Source organism: Rhagoletis pomonella, unplaced genomic scaffold (genome assembly GCF_013731165.1).
Source record: "Rhagoletis pomonella isolate Grant_MI unplaced genomic scaffold, Rhpom_1.0 Rhpom_scaffold_00002, whole genome shotgun sequence".
Classification (NCBI taxonomy): Eukaryota; Metazoa; Arthropoda; class Insecta; order Diptera; family Tephritidae; genus Rhagoletis; species Rhagoletis pomonella.
Window position 1 is genome coordinate 84,582,075 of NW_023458556.1, and position 9,419 is coordinate 84,591,493.

Sequence of the window (9,419 nt, forward strand, 5' to 3'; positions counted from 1 at the left end):
TCCCTTGTCAACATATGGCCTCGGTTGATGTTAACTAAAGGTCGTTGTTTTACTGCCTTAAAATTGAAGGGAAATTTTTACAGCGTTTTTTATGTGTATTGGTTTCTATTTGAGTGTATTGAGAATCGGTCAGTCTGAAAAGGCCTTGTAGGGAAGACAATAGGTTTGTTCGTCGAAAATCCAGCGAGAATTATCACTCGAAATATCAGATAGTAAGAAAAAATGCTCCCAAATTCTCTCTCATGTAGAGAAACTTGCAATTTTCTGTACGAACGCAAATTTGCAAGCTTTTTTGCCAGCTAGTGTCCACGGTTGCATTTCAAACAAAAGAAATTTGTATAGAATTTTTAAATTTTTTCAGAGGGGCAAAAAACAGGATCTACGTGTACATATCTTGTCAGTCCGACTTTCTTCAACATACGTTTCAATTTCTTTGTCGGGTTTACTATATCGACTCTGGTTGAGATTGCATTCCGATTAAGAATACAGTTTTTTTGTCGAGTACCTTTCATATCATTGGAATTAACTAAATTAATTAAGTTAACAAGTATTAACTTAAATTTTTCATTTTAAAATAGCTTCAGTTTGTAAATTTTTAAATTTAACGAACTTGTGTATTCAAATTATCGTCGAAAAAACTCCAACCATGTGCCACAATCATATGGTTTTCCTAATTGCAAATTCTTGCTGGCATGATTTTTTCCGGCTCGAATTTGTAACTTATCTCCAAGTAATAGTCTTTTTACTCATGATTTATTTAAATCAAACATTTTAGCCGTTTTTAGCCGGTTTTATTTGCCAATTTAGCCGGTTCGTCCAAAAAGTTCTGGCAACACTGGACGTCCTACTATTTTCAAACAACGAGTGTAGCATGAATATGCTGAAAAAGCAACTTTCATCACAATTTGATATGAAAGATCTTGGTGAAGTATCATCAGTCTTGGGAATGCGTGTTACCAGAGACACTAACGCGGGTACTATCGAAGTCGATCAGTCGCAATATATCACAGATATGTTGAATCGGTTCGGAATGTTTAACAGCAATCCAGTTGCAACATCAATCGATTTAAATCAGCGTTTAAGCATCACAATGTGTCCTACTGACGAAGCGGAACAGCGTGAAATGACGAAAATCCCATATATGCAAGCAGTTGGATGCTTATTGTTTGCAGCGCAAGTAACGCGGCCTGACATCAGTTTCGCTGTGAACCTTCTAAGTCGTTTTTCAATAAATCCAGGAAAAGCACACTGGGTTGCAGCAAAGCGCGTGATGCGTTACTTGAAGGGTACCATAAACAGCGGTCTTGTCTTTAGCAGAGAAACAAGCGATCTTACTGGGTACTGCGACGCAGATTGGGCTAGTGACCTCGATGAAAGGCGATCGAAGACGGGCTATATGTTCAAGTTCCAAGGAGGTCCGATCTCTTGGTGTACTCGACGACAGCGAACTGTTGCTCTGTCATCAACTGAGGCAGAATTCATGGTCATGACATCGGCGATCCAAGAAGCAACGTGGCTAATGCGATTACAACAAGAGCTGATACCAAAAATGGCGAACGGTATGGTTCTTTACTGCGACAATAAAAGTGCCATACAAGTGGCTATGAACAATTCATATTCACCTCGCACAAAACACGTTGATATAAAAGGCAAATTTATTCGACAGCACTTAGCGGTAAAATTAAATTAATATACATACCAACTAACGACATGCTGGCTGACATCCTGACCAAAGGTATAGCTAAGGCGAATCATATTAATATTTGTAAGTCACCTAATCTTATTAAACAGTAAGTAAAAGTTGTTTGTTATGCTTGAACTTGAATTGGCATGGAACCAATGTATTTAACGATAAATTTATTAACTAATCTAAAAAAAGTGTCGTTCAGGAAATGTATTGAAGTTTAAAATAGAACGACCATTTATACCATTAAATTCAACCCTGCCCATATTCTTAAGATTGTAACTTTTGCTGAATAAATATGTACTTCCTTCCGGTTTGAATTGCTACCAAAGGAGTTGTGTCTTTTTTCCTCTGCGTGGAATTCTCTACATTTCTAACAATCTGTCAAAAGCCTTTTTCATCTATTAACAAGTAAGAAAGTCTAAGTTCGGGCGGAGCCGAACATTAAATACCCGGCGCAAGTATTAAATATATGTTTTCCTCCTTTCCTAAAGCTACCGCTACATGATAAGCCGGGGTGTATACATTTTAAGTAAATTAGCGTCCTTAAATTTCGAAATATTGAAATTTCAAGCATTTCTGAAATTTACCGTTATATGAAGAGCGGCCTCAATTTTAGTCCGATTTCAACAATTTTCAACGGTTTGCTTTTATGTGGCAAGCACAATAACCATACCGAGCTTGGTACAAATTGCTAGAACGGTTAGCGAGATACATATATGTGATCATAAGTGGGCGGTGCTACGCCCATTTTCCAAAATTTTGTCATGAGCGTATTTCTTGGTAAAGAATTGTTGCAACCATCAATTTTGAATAAATTAGCTTCAATATTTACTGATTTATCGAAGATTTTGTATATCTCGAAATTACCGTTATATGGGATGTGGGAGTGGGAGTGGTTAATGTCCGATTTTAGAAATTTTCGGCCATTTGATATGCTGTACCAGCACCAACAATAATAATAATAATATCCCAACGGTTTTTACCCTCCATTCCCGCCCATCCGCACGAGGGGCGCAGTCCGCATGACGTACGGAACCAATATTTTAAATTTTTGTGCCGAGTCACGCTAGGCAGGAGTTTGTTAAGTGTCGAGATCTAAAACTGTTGAGCTACAGAACTAAATTCATCAGCTGATTTTATGTATTTATGTCAATAATTCACTTATTGAGAGAGGAGAGTATCGCTTTCTTAATGCTGAAAAGCGGATCTGATATATCAAATGTGCTGGAATGAGAGTTAAAATCCTGGCATAAGCAACGGAGTGGGTCGTGCAATTCAAAATTGGTTTTACAAGCTTTCAGAAATATGGGACAAAAGTGTCTTGATACGCGTGACGGAACATTAAAGCTTACATCAGCCAGAAGAGACGGACTTGAAATTGAGCCTGTCAGTAATTTAACCATAAAAATTATACCGAGCATTTCCCTGCGACTGGCAAGTGTAGGAAGGTTAATAAGTTTTAAGCGACTCGTATAAGGTGGAAGACTATATTGAGAATCCCATCGGAAATTTCTTAAAGCAAAAAGTAGGAATTGTTTTTGAATTGATTCTATCTTGTCTGAGTAAATTTGATACCAAGTTTGGAAGAAATTGGTGTAGCGGTTACCAAGATATACACATGTAACCATAAGTGGGCGTGGCTACGCCCATTTGCTAAAATTTTGTAATATTCTTATTTTTCGTCTAAAACTCATTGCTAATCAATTTTGAGTGAATTATCTTCAGTAGTTACTAAAATATCGCAGTTTTCGTTTTTCTGAAAATTACCGTTATATGGGAGGTAGGCGTGGTTATTGTCTGATTTTTAAAATTTTCAGCCATTTAGTATGCTGTACTAAGACCAACAACTGTACCAAGTTTGGAAGACATTGGTGCAGCGGTTACCAAGATATACACATGTAACCATAAGTGGGCGTGGCTACGCCCATTTTCCAAAAATTTATAATATTCATGTTTTCCGTCTGAAACTCATTGTAAGTATTAATTTTGAGTGAATTATCTTCAGTTGTTACTAAAATATCGCAGTTTTCGTATTTATTAAAATTACCGTTATATGGGAGGTAGGCGTGGTTATTGTCCGATTTCGCCCATTTTCAATACCATCCGTCCTACGCCCAAAAGAAGTTCACGTAACAAGTTTCGTTAAGATATCTCAATTTTTACTCGAGTTATCGTGTGCACAGACGGACGGACGGACGGACGGACGGACAGACAGTCACCGCTTAATCGATTTCTCTTTTCATTCTGATCATTTATGTATACATTTGCTTATATCTATCTCGATTCGTTTTGCCTGTTACAAACAACCGTTATGTGAACAAAGTTATAATACCCTTGTGCACAAGTGCGCTCGGGTATAAAAAACAACACTTACGGGGCAATGTTTATTGTAAGAACAACATTTTTTTCTATGAATCGACATACTTTAAGCATTGTTGACGCTATTTCCATTTGAATGAGAAAATAGCGTCAATGACTTTATTTCCAAATTTTTGTTGACTTTATTTCGCTTTTGAAAAGGTAATAAGGCCCCCTGGTGCGAAATAAAGTCAATTGACCTTATTTCCATTGACCTTATTACCTGTCACCGTTGGCGACATTTTTCCTCTTTCATATACGTTTGTAGGCAACTGTGAAAATTTTTGGAAAACGACGATAATATGGAATATTGTCGACAATTATGCTGACAATTGTAACCCTGACAAAATTGTCGTGACATTGGCGACAAAACCAAATAGCTCCGTCGAAAAGCTTTCACAGGAGAGTTTTGTAAATTTATTTATATGGTAATTGCGGGCATTTCATTACTTTTCATTAATTTGATTATTGCTTAAAACTAAAATAATGCAAATGCAATTATTACGTATGATTTATAAATAAATTTCATATCACTGGCGACAATTTTGTCAACGACAATTTTAAAACCCCACAATGACAATTTGTCACTTTTTCAATGGAAATTCTCATGGAATTTAACCCTGAACGGGTAATCGTCGTCGATTTGATGAACACTGTTGCTCTTTTTACATTTTTATCGCCATTGGACTAAAGAGCGAATTGCTCTAAAATATATAAAAAAGCTTAAATAATAAGTAGCCTCTGTGTTTTCTTTCTTGTTAAGGTTTATAGTTATTAAAAGTAGTTTGGCAATCTTGCATGCGACATTTTTCATGCAAAAAAATGGGAGATAAAAGGTACTTCGTCGATTCGACGAAGGTTACCTTTAAAGTATGCAAAATAACGTTAACCTTTAAGGGTTAAGAGGTGGTGACAATTGTTTTTATGAAACAAACCACCCACCAAACTGCCAAATTATCTCTGACAACATGGAAAATGCCTGTCTTTACAAAATTATCACTGTCGCTTTATGAAATAGGCCCCAGGTGGGGACATATTACTTTAACAGTAGTAAATAGTGACAAATACAAGATTACAAAAAAATAAATGGTACATGCCCTTGACTTGCAAATCCATCACAAATATACCTCAACTAAACACAGCTCTATAAACCAACGGCATGAAAAATAGCAATAAGTAACATGAAATTAAACAGCACGCGTGTCCGTTTTCCAACGTTACAACGCTTTTGTCAACTTGCAGTGTTGTATGTCCAGACACATTTGCTGTAATTATAGATTATAATCAAAGTTCCTATACAAAAGTGTAGACATCAACCTCGTCGGTATCTTATCAAACAATACACTAGACACGAGATGTAGGTGTCGCCTTGCCGGAAGTAGTTAAATATTGCGCCTGAGAATATGCACTACATATGCTACAGCGGAAACAGACGACACGCCATTTCTTTACATTAAATTAATTGGTGCTCTTATATATATATGTACATACATATATGCATGTGGGTATGTTAAAAGAGAATATATATAAAGTCTGATCAAATACAATACTTATGTATCAGAATTTCGTTGAATTATTCATGTGTGTAAAGCTTTGGTTTCGGTAGTGGTAAAATGTAACGCATAGCCCAGCAAAAAATTCCAAAGGGCTAGGCAGAGACAAACACATGGTGTTTTTCTCAGTAAATGAATTTGGTAGAGTGACTTGAACACCACTTGGGGCGGGGGGCCAGTTGGTAAACAGCTTAGGACCAGTACTTTGGCTTTCGAACGCTTCAAAACGGCCACTGGAGCTCAAATCAACGCACTGGTCACAAAATTGTACAAAAGTAACTAGGATTAGTCCCACTAACTAGATGCTTCCCAACTTACAACAACAACAACAATGCTTACCAACTGGTCCCTAAAGCCCAGTTGGTAAGCATTGTTGTTGTTGTTGTAAGTTGGGAAGCATCTAGTTAGTGGGACTAATCCTAGTTACTTTTGTACAATTTTGGGACCAGTGCGTTGATTTGAGCTCCAGTGGCCGTTTTGAGGCGTTCGAAAGCCTTTTAAGGTGTTTTAACGTGTTTTTGGACACTGGGAGTGCCGTATTCGGTAGGCAATGGCACACCTCCGAGTGAATTTCTGCCATGAAAAACAGCATCTCATGAAAATACAATCGCCGTTCTTAGTCGGCGTAAAACTACTCTTTTGTGTGACAACATCAAGGCATCATCAATTAATAGCGTTGAATTATTTTAATATCTATTGCAAAATTTTATACAGACAAGACTAAAAAGTGGAACTCTCGCTCCACGTTTTCCGTTTTCAATCTCATAAATTGTTTATAATGACTTTTGCCAAATTATTAAAATGAAAAGTTATCACAACAAATTCTATAAGGCTGAGAAATATTATTTTCCAATTTTTAGTCCATTTATAAGAGCGTGGTATATTAAACAGTTTTTATTTTTATTTATTTCTGATAAGAACAATTAATTACTTATCCTTAGACAATAATTATACAAAAATTTTATCTAATTCATAATAATCAGAATACTGGTTGACATTTTCAATAATTATAATACAAAATTTTAATGACGAGTTTTGTCCAGCTAGGTTTTTCTATTCGAATCACTGTGCGTCGCCTGCTTATAGCATTCGCACATTTATTTAAACCAAACGCAAATCAATTTAACCCAAACGCAAATCAATTTAACCCAAACTCAAATTAAATTAAACTAAACGCAAATTAATTTAACCCAAACGCAAATTAAATTAAACCAAACGCAAATTAATATAACCCAAACGCAAATTAATATAACCCAAACGCACATTAATTTCACCCAAACGCAAATTAAATTTGCATTTTGTTGTATTAGAATGGAATGGGATACCTAGAATTTTTCCAACAAATCTGAATAGAAAGTTGCATGTTAGTACTCAAATTAACTGAATTTTCCTGAGTTTTGCACAAAGGTCAAAGATTTTGTTTTTATGTTTTATGGTGAGGTGTGAACTATATTTTATTAAAAAATATTGAGAATACATTAGAAAAAAAAACTTTGAATATATTGCGAAAAATTCTTTGTGCCAGTACTTTTGTCCGGCACTGTATACGTTTTTTCTCAAATTATGTACAATTTGAAAACTTCGGTTTCCATCCCTGGTTCAAGTAAAATATGCATTGTCCCGTTGTGCGAGCGAGTGGCCATTACATATGCACATTAGCGTGGGCCGAAAATCCACTTTTTTTAAAGCATAATGCACCATATTTTTGCTATTACCAATCAAAATTCTAAAAAAGCGGATTTTCGGCCCACGCTTATGTACATACAAACATAATGTGAGTGACAAATTTTTTTCGCCATCCATGATAAAAACCTAATAAGGTACAATGGTTCACTCAATTCGTTGGCCAAGACTTTTTTATAGTTGGCCTTCATTTTAATTTCATATAAAATTTTTGTTGTTTGACATTGAAAATGAGAATATGTGTCTGGGTTTTAAATTTAAAAGTCATATTGTTTGCAAACGTCAAAAATGCTAAAAGTTGCTCTCAGCGGTTCTACCTTTATATGTTTTTATCATGATGCCATCAACAAGTATATATTAACTCTTTTTAATATGCCTCACGCAAATTCATGGGAGATTGGGTTTATCGTGAAGATAATGTTAATAAGTTAGCGCTCTTGAGTTTTTGAGAGCATATTTTGATGACTATAGGTCGGCAAAAGAAAACTGTGGCTGTGCTGATGAGCGCAAGAGATCTGTTCCGCATGAGCAGCCCGGTAGAAAATATAAAATATTTTATATATGAATTTTTCCCTACTTGACCTTCAAATGACCACGAACCTGACGTGATGGAGGCTAACGGACCTCGGATTCGCATTCAGCATGTCGAATAGCATAGGGATATAGTGTTTGGTTCAATATGCTTACACTTTTTTTGGAAACCTGTATAATAGATTGGCGCTTACACATATGTTAGTCTTTGACCGAGTTTCTCCTCGTTACGAAACTTTCCCTATCTTTATGGAAATATTAAAAACGTCTATTAAATAGCATATTTCCTGTTTTAAACGCCGTACAACATGAAAGGCGATTCATTCCATCAAAAGCATTTTCAAGCATTACAAACATATATACTTATATATGGCTCATTCCATCTCAAATCACCCAGGCCGGGGGAAAGTGAATTTAAGTTTGCGATAAAACTCACAGGGATTGTTCCTTGAACAATTTAAGGAGACACGTATTTTTTCTTTTTGCTGAGAAATGCGAATTTTTCGAATGATGAATTTTTTTCTTTTTGAGTACGAACGCTTCTTTTTTCCTCTCTTAATAGCAAATTTTGATGAAATCGTTTATAACTGCCGCAAAAAAGCAAGGATTTTAACGATTTTTTTTAAATTGCAGATATTGATCTACTGAATCGATCTAGTGAACTAAACATCAGTAATGTTTATTAATAATTAATTATTGTTTATAAACAAAAAAAATTTTTTTTTTTCAAATTGATTTTTTTCCAAATTGCCACATTTTTTTTTTTCTCTCAAACATTTTTGTCTATTAGGGAATAGTATAAACTATTTTCAGTACGAGTAGCAATATGCTAAAATTCGTCATTTTCGAGTTATGATTTTTTTCTGAAAATGCACTTATATGATGCTACCAGATTTTCGTGCCAGTTGAGGGCACAAAAATTGTTGCCCATTATGACAAAATTTCCTTGCTGGAAATTTTTTGAGGTTGCCCGATCAGAGCCAAACGTTTTTCCCAATTGGGCTCTAATTTTGACCAAATTGGGGCCCAATTAGCGATTTGCCCAATCTACCGAAGATTTCCCCAACCAGTGCACACAATTTGCTCAAAGTGAACATGCATACGCAATTAAAACATTTTTATCAATAAAATCACACATGCACACATCAAAATTCCCTACGAAGAAAAATATTTTTTAATTATTTTCTTCAAAAATTTTCCACATACAAATTTTTTGATAAAAAAAAATAGTTTTTGAAAAATCACAATGGAGTATTGCGCAATATTTAAGTATAGTGTTATGGGGTGCACTCTACATTAATTTGAGTCATGAATTTTTTTTTACACCGAAGTTCAGTAAAATGAGTACATTGCCAATTTACAAATTTTTTAAACTTTTTTAGAATTTTTTTGAATATGCAGTTTTATAGCCCATTAAATTTTAGTATAATAAAGTGGAAGTTTTAAGGGATTGCAAAACTGCCGTAATTTTTTTTTTAATTTTCTTTGGAAACCGTTTTAGGCATTTTCATCGATAAGGAAAAAGTGCAAGAAGCCGTGAGCATAAACTATATTAAAAATCAACGCAATTTTGCAGTAGCTTAACACTTGCACTTTATTATACTCAA

The 9,419-nt window shown here is 35.1% G+C and overlaps 1 pseudogene; it reads left to right on the top strand.

Moving 5' to 3' along the window:
• The first annotated feature begins 1,710 nt into the window (after nt 1–1,710).
• The window catches only part of LOC118755423, an 11,255-nt pseudogene continuing 3,546 nt past the window's right edge, over nt 1,711–9,419 (top strand).